This window comes from Narcine bancroftii, chromosome 5 (assembly GCF_036971445.1).
Source record: "Narcine bancroftii isolate sNarBan1 chromosome 5, sNarBan1.hap1, whole genome shotgun sequence".
NCBI lineage: Eukaryota > Metazoa > Chordata > Chondrichthyes > Torpediniformes > Narcinidae > Narcine > Narcine bancroftii.
This window is the reverse complement of record NC_091473.1, coordinates 98,650,863-98,667,962: the sequence shown is the minus strand read 5'-3', so window position 1 is coordinate 98,667,962 and position 17,100 is coordinate 98,650,863. Positions and strand designations below refer to the sequence as shown.

The 17,100-nt window shown below is 42.7% G+C and overlaps 1 protein-coding gene across 1 annotated transcript in view; it reads left to right on the top strand.

Moving 5' to 3' along the window:
* Positions 1 to 17,100, top strand: part of LOC138763775 (disabled homolog 1-like) — a 308,796-nt gene that overhangs the window by 220,622 nt on the left and 71,074 nt on the right. The gene's annotated exons all lie outside the window — the stretch shown is intronic.

Sequence of the window (17,100 nt, the reverse complement as noted above, 5' to 3'; positions counted from 1 at the left end):
CTTTTTTTTACTAGGACTCTGCTCAATGCTTATGGGCTCCCCTTCCTGTGAAGCAGTCAAGTTTTGATTTCTTCCATACTTCTCCCCTACTGACTACTTAAAAAACATTAAAAATATTTGTGTTACGTTGGTTGAGGTGAAATTTAATTAAAGTGCATTGCTTATCAGATGCCTTGACATAGTTGATAGGAAATATCTATTTCCTTTAACAGGAACACGCATTTGAGGTAATGGTATGAAAGAAACAGAGCTTCAATATATATAAGCTCTATATTGGTGCTGGGCCAAAATGGACTCCTTTATTCTGCTCCTTGTAATTTTTTTTAATATCTTATTTTTGATTTTTTTCAAAAATTATACATAGTAACATTTTAAAAATACAATATATTAAACTTTTTCTCACAAACACGAAAAGCAAAAAAAAAAACAGTTCCTCCCTTCCCTCCCCCCACCACACATACAGATCCGTTCACCATCAGAGCTTACATATATTTTAAGTATCTAGAGTAGAGTTGGGAAAACTACATTTTTAAATATATATAATAGTTACTTTTATATCCTTCCTTGTTCCTTTTTATTATGGTATCTGGTCCAGGTATGTGGTCCAGGTATGGCTGCCAGACCTTTAAAAAAATGTCATATTTATTCTTCAACTTATATGTGACTTTTTCCATAGGTATACAACTGTTTGTTTCCGCAGTCCATCGTACTCTAAGTAGAGGGGAATCAGACTTCCAAGTGATTGTGATACATTTTTTTCGGTACTGCCAGTGCTACTTTTATAAATGTGATTTGATATTTGATCAATTTCCAGGAAATTACCTAATAGATATAGCTCTGGGTCTCCTATGAAGGCCATTCCTGTTATCCTGGTTGCTCCTTGTAATATTTAAGGCAAACTGTCAGATCCACAATTACACTGTAGTTTGGTTTCTCAAAATCTTCGGCCTTGCTTTAAAACTTGACCTCAAAACCTCATCCCTTGTCTCAAACACAGGACGTGGTCCGGTGTTAAGACATACATGTGTGTTTCTTTATACTGCGGCAGGATTTATTACACAGGGTATTAAGCTGTCACCTGATTGATACAATTGTATATGCTGTTCATGGTCACCTTTGCATTGTGATTCAAGGCACAAAATAAATATCCTGTTACTTCTGTTTTGCTTCCCATAGTGGATGTAATAAGGATTCTGACTTTAATGTTGCTGATTGTGGATTCTTTGTGGATTGTGTTATGTGACAAACTGCTCTTTGGGTTGCAACAATATTCTGTACAAAGTTCCAGAGGTGCCTTGAATAAACCATAGGCATCCATTTTGAGCTCTGTCGGACTCTGGCTTTACCCTACCCTTAATTTAGTCTATGTGTCATCTGAGTCCAGCGTGTTCGTTAAATGAAGTGATAGGAGAAGGTATTCGGTTCAACAATCATTTTATTACACAGCACAAGAATAAAGCTTAACAAAGCTCTGGTTCAGTCGTTAGTTCATAGATCACCTGCACAGTGAGCTATTCCCCAAGACTGACCCCTACTGTCCAGTCTCTACAGTTTATATAGCTCAACCTTATGATACAGAACAAAAGTTGGCTTTCTTCCTTTGCTAGATTTCATTATCATACAGAACACAAGTTGACTTTCTTTGCTAGATTCCTTGCATAAGATTTATCACAAGTAATTTCCTGCTCTGCAGATATCTGGGGTGTAGAGCTCCTATCTTAATCCTCAAGGCCAGAATATCCTGTTGTTTTGATCAGAAATCAATTCATACTCCAGATATTTCTAATTATTTTATTTATTCTCATCTGGCCATATTCTTCTGTTCTACTCAACACCTCCTTCTGTCTTAGCCTTCTTACTGAGTTAGTTTCCATTCTCTGTTTCTGACAGTCTCTGTCAGGATTCTCTTTGTTCTTGTCTGGCCATCATCTCCTGTGCTAATCAACACCTCCTTTTGCCTTAACATTCCTACTAAATTGTTTCATACATATCCTCTCTCTTGTATTTTGGGAGCAGGCAATTCTCTTCTTTGGCTTGGCTTCGCGGACGAAAATTTATGGAGGGGGTAAATGTCTACGTCAGCTGCAGGCTCGTTTGTGGCTGACAAGTCCGATGCGGGACAGGCAGACACGGTTGCAGCAGTTGCAGGGGAAAATTGGTTGGTTGGGGTTGGGTGTTGGGTTTTTCCTCCTTTGCCTTTTGACAGTGAGGTGTGCTCTGCGGTCTTCTTCAAAGGAGGTTGCTGCCTGCCAAACTGTGAGGCGCCAAGATGCACGGTTTGAGGCGATATCAGCCCACTGGCAGTGGTCAATGTGGCAGGCACCAAGAGATTTCTTTAGGCAGTCCTTGTACCTTTTCTTTGGTGCACCTCTGTCATGGTGGCCAGTGGAGAGCTCGCCATATAACATGATCTTGGGAAGGCGATGGTCCTCCATTCTGGAGACGTGACCCACCCAGCGCAACTGGATCTTCAGCAGCGTGGACTCGATGCTGTCGACCTCTGCCATCTCGAGTACTTCGACGTTAGGGATGAAAGCGCTCCAATGAATGTTGAGGATGGAGTGGAGACAACGCTGGTGGAAGCGTTCTAGGAGCCGTAGGTGATGCTGGTAGAGGACCCATGATTCGGAGCCGAACAGGTGTGTGGGTATGACAACGGCTCTGTATACGCTTATCTTTGTGAGGTTTTTCAGTTGGTTGTTTTTCCAGACTCTTTTGTGTAGTCTTCCAAAGGCACTATTTGCCTTGGCGAGTCTGTTGTCTATCTCATTGTCGATCCTTGCATCTGATGAAATGGTGCAGCCGAGATAGGTAAACTGGTTGACCGTTTTGAGTTTTGTGTGCCCGATGGAGATGTGGGGGGGCTGGTAGTCATGGTGGGGAGCTGGCTGATGGAGGACCTCAGTTTTCTTCAGGCTAACTTCCAGGCCAAACATTTTGGCAGTTTCCGCAAAACAGGACGTCAAGCGCTGAAGAGCTGGCTCTGAATGGGCAACTAAAGCGGCATCGTCTGCAAAGAGTAGTTCACGGACAAGTTTCTCTTGTGTCTTGGTGTGAGCTTGCAGGCGCCTCAGATTGAAGAGACTGCCATCCGTGCGGTACCGGATGTAAACATCGTCTTCATTGTTGAGGTCTTTCATGGCTTGGTTCAGCATCATGCTGAAGAAGATTGAAAATAGGGTTGGTGCGAGAACACAGCCTTGCTTCACGCCATTGTTAATGGAGAAGGGTTCAGAGAGCTCATTGCTGTATCTGACCCGACCTTGTTGGTTTTCGTGCAGTTGGATAATCATGTTGAGGAACTTTGGGGGACATCCGATGCAATTCTAAACCTACTGTAATCAGCCAACTTTGCTACATACTGTGGCTGCCCCTTACTTACATTACTCTTTCCCTTCACCATGAGGTAAATATTAAATTGTTACATAGTACTGGATTCATGTATACAAAATTAATAGTACATAAGCATATATTCTACATATTTTCTATGATTAATTAACCCCTATATTCCAACAGTCCCCCTTTTGGTCTCATGAAAATGAGACCAACCACCAGTTAACTTATGGGACCGAGACCTCAGGAGTTTTTGCAAAGACTGGCATCCACGACCCCTTATTAAATTTAACCTCCTAGACTTGGCCATTATGAACGCACTTCAGTCCAGTGGGGGGCCCCAACACAGTGTTCTGGAAAGTCAGTCCAATCCGCAAAGTACTGTTCCGGTTCATTATGGGCCCCCCAGGCTGACCGCAACACTTTGTAGAGTTGTTTCCTTCTCCAGACCCTTCAAGGGCTAGGAATAACATCAGCCATAGTCCCAACATAGTGTCCATCACTGCCCCCTAAATTCTGTTGACTTCAATATAGAAATATCACTTCAAATACTGAAATACAGTCACCGTAATCCAATAGTCTCTTTAAAGGGACCCGTTCAAAAAGTTCTTAGTCCGTAGTTGCTTCACAGGTTCTCAGTCATCTCCGTTCGAATCTGTTCCAGTGTCCGTGTCGGTGGGTCCGTTGCTGTTCACTGACTCCAATGATACCACGTCTCGCCTTTTCCCAGTAGTCGAACCATGTGGGACGTCCTCTCCACCACTCTGTAGGGTCCTGTCCACCTGGCCTCCGACCACTTTCCCTTGATCACCTTTAGCAGAACCCACTCCACGGCTGATGATATCGGGGTTTCACCTTTCCGTTCGGTACTTGTAACCTGTTGTGAAAAAGCTGATACCAGAGCTGTTAGTTTATCATAATAAAGCTTACATTTCATTGGACTTACCTCTTCCTTTGTGGTATGAATCCCGGCTCCAGGTCCCGGAAACTGGTGCCCCATTTGTAGTTCATACAGAGTAAATCCTGTCACATAACTTACCGAACTCCTTACTGACATCAATGCCAGGGGCAGCGCATCCACCCAATTTAATTTGGTCCCTGCCTGTACTTTCCCGATCTTACCTTTTATTGTTTGGTTCATTCTCTCCACTTTTCCTTGGGATTGTGGATGATACACCGTTCCAAAGGCATGTTTTAACCCCATCATCGCTTCTACCTCCTGTAAATCTTTGTTCTTAAAATGACTTCCATTATCTGACCTGATCTTCCTAGGAAACCCGTGTATAGGAATGTACTGGTTGATTAGGAACTTAATCAAGAGGGTTTCTTAACATCCTTCTCGTGTTTAATTGGGGTCCTGCTGCTGTTAAAAACCCACTTCTAATCCATTGACTCAGCTCAACCTGTATTGTCCCTACCACATATGCCGAATCTGTATATATATTTACCTCCTTTCCTTCTGCCCATTCTTATGCTGCTATCATTCCCTGTAGTTCGGCCAGTTGTGCTGACTCCTTTCCTCTCCCTGACCCTGTAATAATTTCTTCAAATCCTTCTGTGGTTCTCCGTACTACTGCATAGGCGGCTTTTAATCCGTCCGTGGGATGTCTGTAACAACAACCATCTGTAATTAAGGTTTCATCTGGTTCTCTCAAAGGTGAAGCCTGTAAATCAGGTCTTATTTTAATATCCCTTGGAAACTCTTTTCACAACAGTGTGGTTCTCCCTCTCCCATATTGTCTGGCATATTAATGCCTTCATGGGTAAATGTAATATTTGGAGCATTCAGGATCTTTTCCAGTCTCGTCTGCCTCAGTGACGTCATTGTAAATGCTGTCGAGCTCACAAATGCTACAATACTGTGTGTTGTTAATACCGTCAGGGCATGTCCCATCACTATGTGTGCCACCTTTTGTAAAATCTTTGTTACCCCCGCTGCATGTCTCGTGCATGGTGGGTGTCTGTCTTCAGTCAGATCTAGTGTTATACTCACATACATGAGCACACATCTTCCACCCCCTTTTTTCTGAAAAAGGACACCAACAATCGTGTCTATAATTTGGAATTACCAAATCTATAGTGGTTGTAAGAGCTTGCTTAAGTAAAATAAAGCTCATCTCAGCCTGTGCAGTCCAATCAAGTGTAGCTCCCAGATTCCTCATCCCCTGCTCATTCACCAAAGTTCGCAGTGGATGTGTCAACTCACCATACGATGGGATAAACTGCCTTCTATAACCTGTCAAACCCAAAAACGAAAGCATTTCCTTAACTATCTTAGGTTTTGGATGATGTAGTATCGCTGTACGATGCACAGGGGAAATCCCTGTTGTTTTCGCTGAGACTATTCTTCCTAAAAAGGAGACCACTTGTCTACAACATTGCAACTTTAAACGAGAGACTTTAAAACCTGCCTTGAACAGCTGCACTAGCAGGAGTTTTGTGGCCTCCAAACAGGAGACAGGCTCAGGTGCTGCCAATAAGATATCATCTACGTATTGGATCAGAACTACCCCACCTGGCAGTACTAGCCCCCCCAGCTGTTCTTTCAACACCTGATTGAAAATCCCTGGGGATAAGATAAAGCCCTGCGGGAGTCGAGTATAACGTAACTTTATACCTCTATACGTAAAGGAAAACGCATCTCTAAACTGTTCTGCCAGTGGCAAACAAAAGAAAGCATTCACTAAATCTATACAAGAGAACCACTTGTGGTCTGGAGTTAAAGCAGTCATGGTGGTATATGGGTTTGGTACTGGAACTGTGGGTGTTCGCACAATACCATTAATGCGCCTTAAGTCATGGGCCATCCGATATTTGCCCGTGTCCTGTTTCGGAACAGGTAAGATGGGTGTATTCCAACTTGAACACGAATGTTCCAACACCCCTGAATACATAAGGCCATCAATGGTATCTGCCAGACCCACCTCAGCCTCGGGTTTATGGGGATACTGTGTCTGCCAAATGGAAGTATAATCTAAAGTTCAAATGTTATGGAATCAACCTGCTGGCAAAAACCCACATCTGCTGGTCCCACTGACCAAAGGTCCTCAGGGATAGAATCCAACATAGGGGCAGAGCTGGGATAATCCATCCTTTCTCTACCATGAAAGTGTTCAATCTGTCTATACTCAAGGAGGACCCGATCATTTGAAGGGTACAAAATCCTGTACGCCTGACCAGATAGAGAGAACTGCACTGTCGGTAATTGAGTGTCGGACCAGTCCCTCAAGGACATCAAGTTCTGACACTTCGGTCCCAAATTTTTGCCTGGTGATTAGTGCCAATTGCAAGAGTGACATGAGGAATGGCTTCACCGGCCATCACATACCAGCTGCTCAGATGTCAGTGCCACCGTAGCGGCCACCCCCTCCTTTCCTACCACTATGTAGTCCGAATTCATCTCCCATTGCATGCCCTCTACCTCTTCATAAAAGGCATGCTGATAAATTTCATCCCCATCTCTATCGTAAAAGAGGGTAACATGGAGGGGGTCCGAAGGAGGGGTATATGGGTGTAACATCTGGATCCACGGCTTCCATTGATTATAAAGCTTTAGCAGCTCTCCCTTCTGTGGGTCCTCTGGTTCCAGCAGCCGCCAGTAAATGTCGGCCCATAGTCCTTCAGACGTGGATCCTCCAGCGGCTGACAGTAACATCTGGGAACTGGAACGAAGTGTAGTTAATGAACAGTTCATTGAATACCCATTTGGAAAGGTGACCTCTATTCCGCTGGGTCCGCAAAGGATTGATGCTCCACACCTGACCAGCTGATCTCTGCCCAAAAGATTAGTAGGGCACATTGCCGACAGAATATATTAATGTGCAAAAGTCTGTCCTGCCACAGAAGTGACTAATGGTGTAGAAAACGGCAGATTTTCTGGTGTACCCGAGAACCCTATCAACAGGACGCTAGAGGATGACTTTTTAGATTGAAACTCAGCACCAGTAAGTGTTGAAAATCTGGCACCCGTATCTCATAAAATTGATACTTCCATGTCCATCACTTTAATTTGCAGGAAGGGGTCTGCCAACCTAGCCTGCTCTTGGATGCTCGGGCCCCGTCACTGTGAGTAACATTGCTCCTCCTCCATCAGCAATGGGAATTGTCTCGTCGGAGCGAGAGCCGCATGGGGTGCCTGATGTACCAGGGGTGGCACTGACGATCTCTGGGGCTGGACCCAAGGCTCATATTGTGGTGGTCCATATCCCCTTCCCCCAGTGTCCTGAAGACCCCATGCTAGGGGGCACTCTCTCTTCCAGAGTCCTGGTTGACCACATCCAAAACATACGGCTGGCTGCACTCGTGGAACACCCCGACCTCTCCCTCTTACTCGGAATTCCCCCCATTGGACCTCCTGTCCTGCCCCCATAGGTGGGACCCAGTGCCCAATTTGGGGCCGGTGCCAATTCGTATTATTCCCTTGTGGTGGCTGCGGTGGCTGCTGAATCATCTGGTTTGCACCCTTTGAGGGATTCTTTTTTGCCTCATTTGCCTTTTTCCTAGCCTCTTCCAATTGAAGCTTAAGGAGTTGCACTTGTGCAGACTCCGTAATTTGTTTGTCCTCCTTTTGCTTAGCCCTATAATGCTTCATGTGATGGGCCAAATGTTTTTCCCATTGCTCAATTGAGCAACTAGGAATATCAGGGCTATTCTCTAACGCCTCCCTGACTACAGCTGGCAGCACGCTCGTTACTGCAGACCTAAATAATGTAGTCTGCAAGGGATCTGTGGCTGGGTCCAACTCTCCTTACACTGACTCAAAAAGGTTGAGATCTCCTCATCCTCCTAATGGAAAAGGTCAGGGACTGCATGACACCGGGCGAATGGGAAACTTATCCCGCATTGCACTTCCTACTGCCATAGCATGTTTGGCAAATGGTTTGGCATCAGGGCACTTAGTGGTTCCTGCGACCATTTCGACCTGCTGTATCTCCCACAGCCCAAGCTGTAAAGGGGGTGGAGTGCTCCTCTGACATTCCTACCGAGAAGGCATTCTCAAGTGTCCTTGCTCTCTCTCATTTGTCTTTTCCATTCGCATACTAGTTTCCCTTACTTTACATACATTGTTCTGTATTTCCTTCGTTAACTCCTTCATTTCCTCCACCCTTTCTTGCATAACTCTCTTTAGTCTCTCCTTTGCTGCCTGGAGTTCGTGACCTGCTAATTCAGTGACAATCACTATTCCCTCACTTATCTGCATCGCTGGCATCTGGGGAATTGGATAAGGTGGAGGCAACGTCTCTGGTAACTTTGGATATAGCGGGGCTGATGGCTTAACCTCCCCTGTCATCTCCTCCTCCGTTCTCTCCTTTGTGATAGGGGATGCCTTTTTAGTAGCATGCTGAAGGTTTGTTTCCACAGCCATGCAAGCCAATGTCATCTTATGTAAATATGCTCTCCTCTGCTCCTTCGCTTCCTTCTGATGTTTAAATTTTCTTCTATTCAAGATAGACCCTTGTCCCTCTTTCTCATGTTCCTATACCTCCTTTGTTGCCTCCCTTTCGGCTTCTCTTAGATACCATACAAGCCTGATTTTTTTCTAATCCTAGCAGCACCTTTCCCTGACTCTGCAGCTCTTTCCATATCTGATCATACCATTTCATAGCCTACTTCCTCTCCCTTTGGAAGTCCTCCCATTAATTGACTCCTTGTTTTTTTCCCACTGCTGGTTTACAGATGGAGGAATCCATCCATATCCCCCATACTCCTGACATTCCTCTCCTTCCATCTTACATTCCTATCTTTTTCCCCTCAGACCTCGTAATTCAATCAGTCTCTCACCTGATAGAATTTCGCCCCCCTGTCAATTTACCTTGAACCTTCACACTTTCCTACAAACACAAAAGGAAAACTTATCACAATACTAAAACAAGTAACTATTATACAATACTGAACAAGGAAAGCTTAGCGCAAATCTAACAAAAAAACGTAACTATTATACAATATTGAACAAGGAAAACTTAGCACACTACTAAAAAACATAACTATTATACAATATGTTCACTAAATCTATTTGGCCAAGAACTCAAACTTTTATATCTATGTCTCTACTAGGGGACTCTAACCCCTATTTCTTTAGGGGGACTCTAACCCCCGTTTTTATTCCAGGGGACTCAAACCCATGTTTTTTCAGGGGCCTCTAACCCCTGTTTCTCTAGGGGGCCTCTAACCCCCGTTTTCTCCAGGGGACTCTAACCCCTGGGTTTTTCAGGGGCCTCTAGCCCCTGTTTCTCTAGGGGATCTCTAACCCCCTGTTTCTCTAGGGGATCTCTAACCCCCGTTTTCTCCAGGGGACTCTAACCCTTGGGTTTTTCAGGGGACTCTAACCCCTGTTTCTCCAGGGGACTCTAACCCCTGGGTCTCAAGGGGACTCTAACCCCTGTTTTTTTTAAGCTTTATTCCTTGGCTTCTACTAGGACTTTCGCAGAGTAGTGACCACACACAATTTTATCATTGCCAATAGCAGACCTTCGTTTAAACAGGCATCTGCTTACCTCCTTTTGTTGAGTGGCCACTTGTTGTTATCACCACACCACAATCGACCGTTGTTTCGTCTCTTTCTCTTCCGTCACTTCTCCATCTTCATCACGTCGGGGTCACCAAATTGTCGGACTCTGGCTTTACCCTACCCTTAATTTAGTCTATGTGTCATCTGAGTCCAGCGTGTTCGGTAAATGAAGTGATAGGAGAAGGTATTCGGTTCAACAATCAGTTTATTACACAGCACAAGAATAAAGCTTAACAAAGCTCTGGTTCAGTCGTTAGTTCATAGGTCACCTGCACAGTTAGCTATTCCCCAAGACTGACCCCTATTGTCCAGTCTCTACAGTTTATATAGCTCAATCTTATCATACAGAACAAAAGTTGGCTTTCTTCCTTTGCTAGATTTCATTATCATACAGAACACAAGTTGACTTTCTTTGCTAGATTTCTTGCATAAGATTTATCACAAGTAATTTCCTGCTCTGCAGATATCTGGGGTGTAGAGCTCCCATCGTAATCCTCAAGACCAGAATATCCTGTTGTTTAGATCAGAAATCAATTCATACCCCAGATATTTCTAATTATTTCTTTGTTCTCATCTGGCCATATTCTTCTGTTCTACTCAACACCTCCTTCTGTCTTAGCCTTCTTACTGAGTTGGTTTCCATTCTCTTTGTTTCTGACAATCTCTGTCAGGATTCTCTTTGTTCTTGTCTGGCCATCATCTCCTGTGCTAATCAACACCTCCTTTTGCCTTAACCTTCCTACTAAATTGTTTCATACATATTCTCTCTCTGTATTTTGGGAGCAGGCAATTCTAAACCTACTGTAATCAGCCAACTTTGCTACATACTGTGGCTGCCCCTTACTTACATTACTCTTTCCCTTCACCATGAGGTAAATATTAAATTGTTACATAGTACTGGATTCATGTATACAAAATTAATAGTACATAAGCATATATTCTACATATTTTCTATGATTAATTAACCCCTATATTCCAACAGCTCCCCAAACCTCAGTTATATAATATATATGCTGCATTGGACTTTGTGAGAAGCTGCTCAACCAGCCTATTTTATGCCAAATTGATATTGTCAAAGACTGCAGATTCTGAAATCTGGAGCAGAAAATAAGTTGTTGGAGAAACTCAGCAAGTCTGGCAGCATCAGTGGATGGAAAGGAATGGTCAATGTTTCAGGTCGTGACCCTGTACCAGGATGAATCAGTACTGATACAAGGCTCTATCCAAAACATCAACTATCTCTCTTCCTGACCCACTGAATCCTCCTAGCAGTCTGTTCCCTGCTCTATGCCATTCTCCTATCAAAGTGAATGGTCTTGCTATTCTTCACTTTTCCTCACTTTGTACAGTCAGTATACGTGGATACATTTATCCCATGCTGAATACAAATTGTAAGGTGCTGAGGGTCTAGCACACCAATACTCTGCTAAAATTAAAATTACCCCATTTGTTCCTACACTGTCTCCTCCACTTTAACTAATTCTCACGGTACTAACATATTACTACCCTTGATGGAGCAAGCAGTTAACTTGGCACTTTGCCAAATGCCTTGTAAAATCCAAAAATGTACTGCATCCATATTTACTAACCTTAGAAAACTGATTAAAAGTGATTTCCTTCATGTTAACTCTGGCTAATATTACAATTTTCTCAGGTGCTTTTTGTTCATTTGTCCAGGAACAGAAAAGCAGTGACTTTGATAGATTGACCTGGCAGGTATATTGATTGCTATGAGATTCCACATGGTGTAAGAACTGGAGGGGCTCTTCTTCCCTGCAGCTACCAACCTCTCTCCTTAGCTGTGACTTCACCATCAGGGCATCCACTGCCTCCTGCATAAAGCTACGAGCCCTCCTCCTAAGACCCTGAGTCACCCCTAACAAGTACTAATGATCTGACTCTTCAGCCAATTCATTCTCTCCTTCATTGGAAGCTAAGCTATAAATAACATTCCAGGAAAACTGTTACTAATCACTGCTTGAGCATTAAATTGTAGGCTCCTGTCTTGGCAGCCCCAGGACATCTAAGTTATGCTAATCAGCAATTAGCTAACGTCTGCTGGCTAAACCACACTTTGAAATTGGGTTATTAACTCTGCAGCTACTTAATCCCTTTTTCTACCCTTTCCCCCAAATAAATAATTCCCTACCTCCATCACCATCCGGAGCTGAGGGAGTTTGCTATGACTTGGACTGGACTCTGTGCGGCTACAAGGGCTGCAGAAATGCTGGAGGTGAACCTACGGACAATCGGTGACTCTTGGGGGGGGGGGGGGGAGCGGGGACTCGGCTCTGCACTCTTTTACTTCTCTTTTACTTCTCTCTCTTTGTAAGAGTGACTGTAAGAGACACTTGGCAATTCCTGCCAGTGGTGAATCTGCCATGCGGCAGGCAAAAAAGGAATTTCATGTAATATGACACCGTTCTATTACTAGGACCGGGCACACAAAACTCAAAACGGTCAACCAGTTTACCTATCTCGGCTGCACCATTTCATCGGATGCAAGGATCGACAACGAGATAGACAACAGACTCGCCAAGGCAAATAGCGCCTTTGGAAGACTACACAAAAGAGTCTGGAAAAATAACCAACTGAAAAACCTCACAAAGATTAACTTGTACAGAGCCGTTGTCATACCCACACTCCTGTTCGGCTCCGAATCATGGATCCTTTACCGGCATCACCTACGACTCCTAGAACACTTCCACCAGCGTTGTCTCCGCTCCATCCTCAACATTCATTGGAGAAACTTCATCTCCAACATTGAAGTACTCAAGATGGCAGAGGCCGACAGCATCGAATCCACGCTGCTGAAGATCAAACTGCACTGGGTAGGTCACGTCTCCAGAATGGAGGACCATCGCCTTCCCAAGATCGTGTTATATGGCGAGCTCTCCACTGGCCACCGAGATAGAGGTGCACCAAAGAAGAGGTACAAGGACTGCCTAAAGAAAGCTCTTGGTGCCTGCCACATTGACCATCGCCAGTGGGCTGATATCGCCTCAAACTGTGCATCTTGGCGCCTCACAGCTCGGCGGGCAGCAACCTCCTTTGAAGAAGACCGCAGAGCCCACCTCACTGTCAAAAGACAAAGGAGGAAAAACCCAACACCCAATCCCAACCAACCAATTTTCCCTTGCAGCCGCTGCAACCGTGTTTGCCTGTCCCGCATTGGACTTGTCAGCCACAAACGAGCCTGCAGCTGACATGGACTTTACGCTTCCATAATTCTTCATCCACGAAGCCAAGCCAAAGAAAAAAAGAAAGAAGAAATTACTAGGACAATAAGTTGACTCTTGAATCCTCTGTACCCAGATTGAATGAGCTACAAGCTACATTAGAGGCAGGAGTGTTACATGAGATACAAGAAACTTATTCTAGAAACAACAGGGCAAAAAAAAATTAAACAGCTGGAAAAACTCAGTAGGTCAAGCCGCAACTGTGGAGGCAAAGGGATGGTCAACATTTTGTGTTGGAACTCTGCAATAGGACTGAGAGTGTAGAAAGAAGATAGTTAGTATATAGAAGTAGAAGAAAAGGGAGATAGATGGTCGTGACCGGTGAAACTGGATAAGGGGGGGGGGGCGGGGCAGATGGGAATAGGGAGGAGGATTGTTGAAACAGAGATGATGGATGACAGGTGGAAATAGAAGTAAATAAAAAGATTTCAGCAAATGGAGCCAGGTGGGGAAGGGAAACAGAAGGCTAGAGGCTGGTGGGTAAATGGTGCAACCAGAAAAAGGAAGAGTGCTGGATGGGTGGAAGAAGGATGCCACAACCTGGATGAAAGAAGAAAACAAAAGCAAAGACTTACTTTCCTTTTTTTTCCAAATGGGAAATTAAGAAGTGTATTAAAAAAACAAAGTTTAATATATTTTCTATCCAGAGCTCTAGTTTTAATCCTCCTTTATGTGGCTACGTATATCCATCCATTTATTTTAGTGATTTATATCCATCCATTTATTTTTTCTGATGAGGTTAGGAAGATATGAAGACTTTTCATTGATCCTCTATGCTATCTGATGTCCTTATTTTCCCAAAGACAGACAAGTGGTATTTTAGACTGTTAGTGCACTAAATTTAGTATTATTAATATGAAGGCATGTTAATTTTATGATAGAGCTTTGGAAGGAAGAATTCTACCCCTAAATATATAAAAGGACAGCTCAAAGGGAAGTTAAAGAAAACAGTTCATGATTATAAAGGATTGGTACAGTATTAGCAACCATAAGTAACTCGCACTGAAACTATTACCTATAGAGAGAGGAAACTGAGTATACTGTATTTCATATGTGCTTAAACATGTCATCACCTTTACAATTCTCTCCAAAGTCTCTTGAAGGACACTACAAACAAATAAACAGAACAGCTTTTATGGACTCTGATAACTCAGTGGTTAGAGCACTGGTCTTGTAAATCAGGGGTTGCAAGTTCGTTCTTCGCTGTGGCCTCATTCCTGTGAGGGGTGCTGGGCAAAGTGGCAATTCTCTGTCTACCTTACAGTAGACAAAGTTAAAGGATTTCATGTATGTTACATTCTAAATGCAGTATTACATGACAGTAATGGAACCTTTACCTTTACAAAAGTGCTGAAGAAACTCAGCAGGCCATGCAGTGTTCTTTATGGCAAAGATGCATAACCAACATTTAGGGCCTGAGCCCTTCATCACGATACAAGCAAAAAGCAAGCAGGCACCTGAATATAAACATTTGCAGTCCCTTCTTTTGTATCTTTTCCAAAAAAACAATGCTGTGATACTTGTTGAGTTTCTCCAGCACTTTTGTGAATTAAACTACAATCATAACACTTGCAGACTTTCTTGTTTAACTTTATGAGAACAGTTGTCTCCATTGGTTTCTCCATAGTGGTGTCTTAGTGTGCTATACATTATGGTGCTAAGTTGTCTAGACCAGAATTAATCCCTGTAAGCACTCATCAGATGTAAGGCGCTGTACTTGTGCTCTTGAACTGTGAAATAGAAAAATATAATTTCAGCCTCTCATTCTCGATCATGATGTTGAAGCTCCCCTGAGAGTATACGTGTTCATGTTAATAAGACAGAATTTTGATGTAGAAATAGCAAATGCTGGAAATGCTCTTTAAAAAGAGAAACAGAGTTGTTAGTTCAGGTCCAAAGCATTTCATCAAAACCGATTCTGATGAGGAATTTTCAACCTGAAAAGTTTGCTCTGTTTCTCTTTCCATGAATGCTACCTGGCCTGCTGAGGGCTTGCAGCATTTTTTTTATTTCAGATTTGCAGCATCTGCCATGTTTTCCATTTCAATTATAACAGAATTTTGATGTTTCCACATTTGAATAGCTTTCTGACATCATGGGAGAAATACCTAACATGGTTGCAAATTTTAACCTGAGAGATTATCAATTACTGACTTCACTCGTCTCCTCTCACTTTGGTTTGTTTAAGGTCAGCATGCAGCATTGTCAGGCCAGAAAAAAAAAGAATTGATTTAAGATTCAAAAAAATTCCAAGAATAGATCTGTGAAACACCATTCAGACACAACATGGTCATTTTATATGATAGTTTTCAGATCTGTACCAGTGGAGTAGGCTTTGGGAATTCTGCAACTTTAGGAATCATCACTGAAAATTCTTTGTCTTTTTAAGATCTGGGGGTGAATTTTTAGCTAAATAAATTAAAAGTATATGGGAGAGTATAGACAAAGGAATAAAAATGAGCTCTTGGACTGCCAAATCAATGCCTCACTGTCACTATTTACCAGTTTAGAAGAAAGCATTGCAAGTTTTGCAGGAACATGATAGAACTGTAGTGTCAATCATTTATTTTGTCTGTCATTTGGCAGAGAATTTGATTACAATGTCAATTCAATGAAGAACATTGTGACGAAATTATCATGTGTAAAGAATGGTTAAGTGCTGAAAGAAAGGTATTTTGAGTAACTGAAAATATAGAAAAATAAAATAGCCAAAAATAAGAAGTCTGAAACATTGAGGTCGTTAGCACCAGAAATAAAAAGGTGATAGCATAGTCCATGCCATTTAATGGTAGTGCCGTTAATTGGAACATTGATTTAAAGGAAACATTTGCTGATTTATTCCTCTTGCAGAAAACTGCTGGTTCATTAGGCTTGGGCTTTTTCCAGAGTGGAGCAATAGTTAAAGGAGAAAGATAGCACAAGGGTTGTGCTATCAATAAAATAATCCACCCTCCCCCTGCAATGCACCACAGCCTCCCCATCCCCTCCACAGCCTCCACCATATCCAGCCATACTGCAGTGCTTTGACCAAACAGACATTACTCATTTTTGAACCCAGTGGTCATTATAACTCACTGTTCCAAATGCATTCGTAAAGCCTGCTTAAATCCACGCTGCAGTTAAAGGATTCAGAAGAAATGAAACCTTCTAACATGGTTGGTTTCATTTATCCCAAAAGCTTTAAATGTTCAATGAAAATCGTGAGATGAATTACAATGATGATAAACCTATAGAACTTCTCGGATAAAATCAGAAGAGAGCTAGTGAAATTAGCACAATTCAAAATAGAGATCCACATTGCAATCCTCATATAAGTTCCTTTCTGCCACAAAGAATGTGCTCATTTGCTCAAAATAAAATGGGGTATTATGGTGGAGACACTCCCTCATGAAATGCTGAACACACCAGAGATCATGTGACCCAATTTCCTGATTAAAACCATGGTATAAGAAACATAATGTCACAAATGTTCAGGAAAGTTTGAATAATTAAATAAAATTTCAGTTTAAGAAGCTGGTATTTGCCAATGAACAGTTAACATGGCTTGTCTGGATTTATTAAATGCATACAATAAGTTCCACAGTCATTGCTTTACCCTCAAGTTTTTATTCACATCAGTAACTGGTTTCTGGGCATTGCTTTCTAGACACTGGCCACCACCCAGCAATATCATCAATACAAAATGTGATAATGATCACATGTTACTGGTGAAGACAGAGAACGGTCTGCCACTCGAGTGCAGGGTATACGTGAAATATGGGTTAAACAGACAGTTTCCGTTTTACTATAACCACAGAACTATCATAACTGAGCTTAATCCTGCTGATGTATTTGTGGGGTTCAGTCGATGACAATCAGGAATAAGGATTGTTTTCCTCTTCTAGTACAAAAGTGCTCATCCAAAATAGTATTTTGGCAAAATGGCATTATGCCAAATGCCTACTGGCAAAATAAACATCAGTCACTTCAACAAAGAATATGGATCCTACACTCAACAGTCCATGTGAACACAGCTCAGGG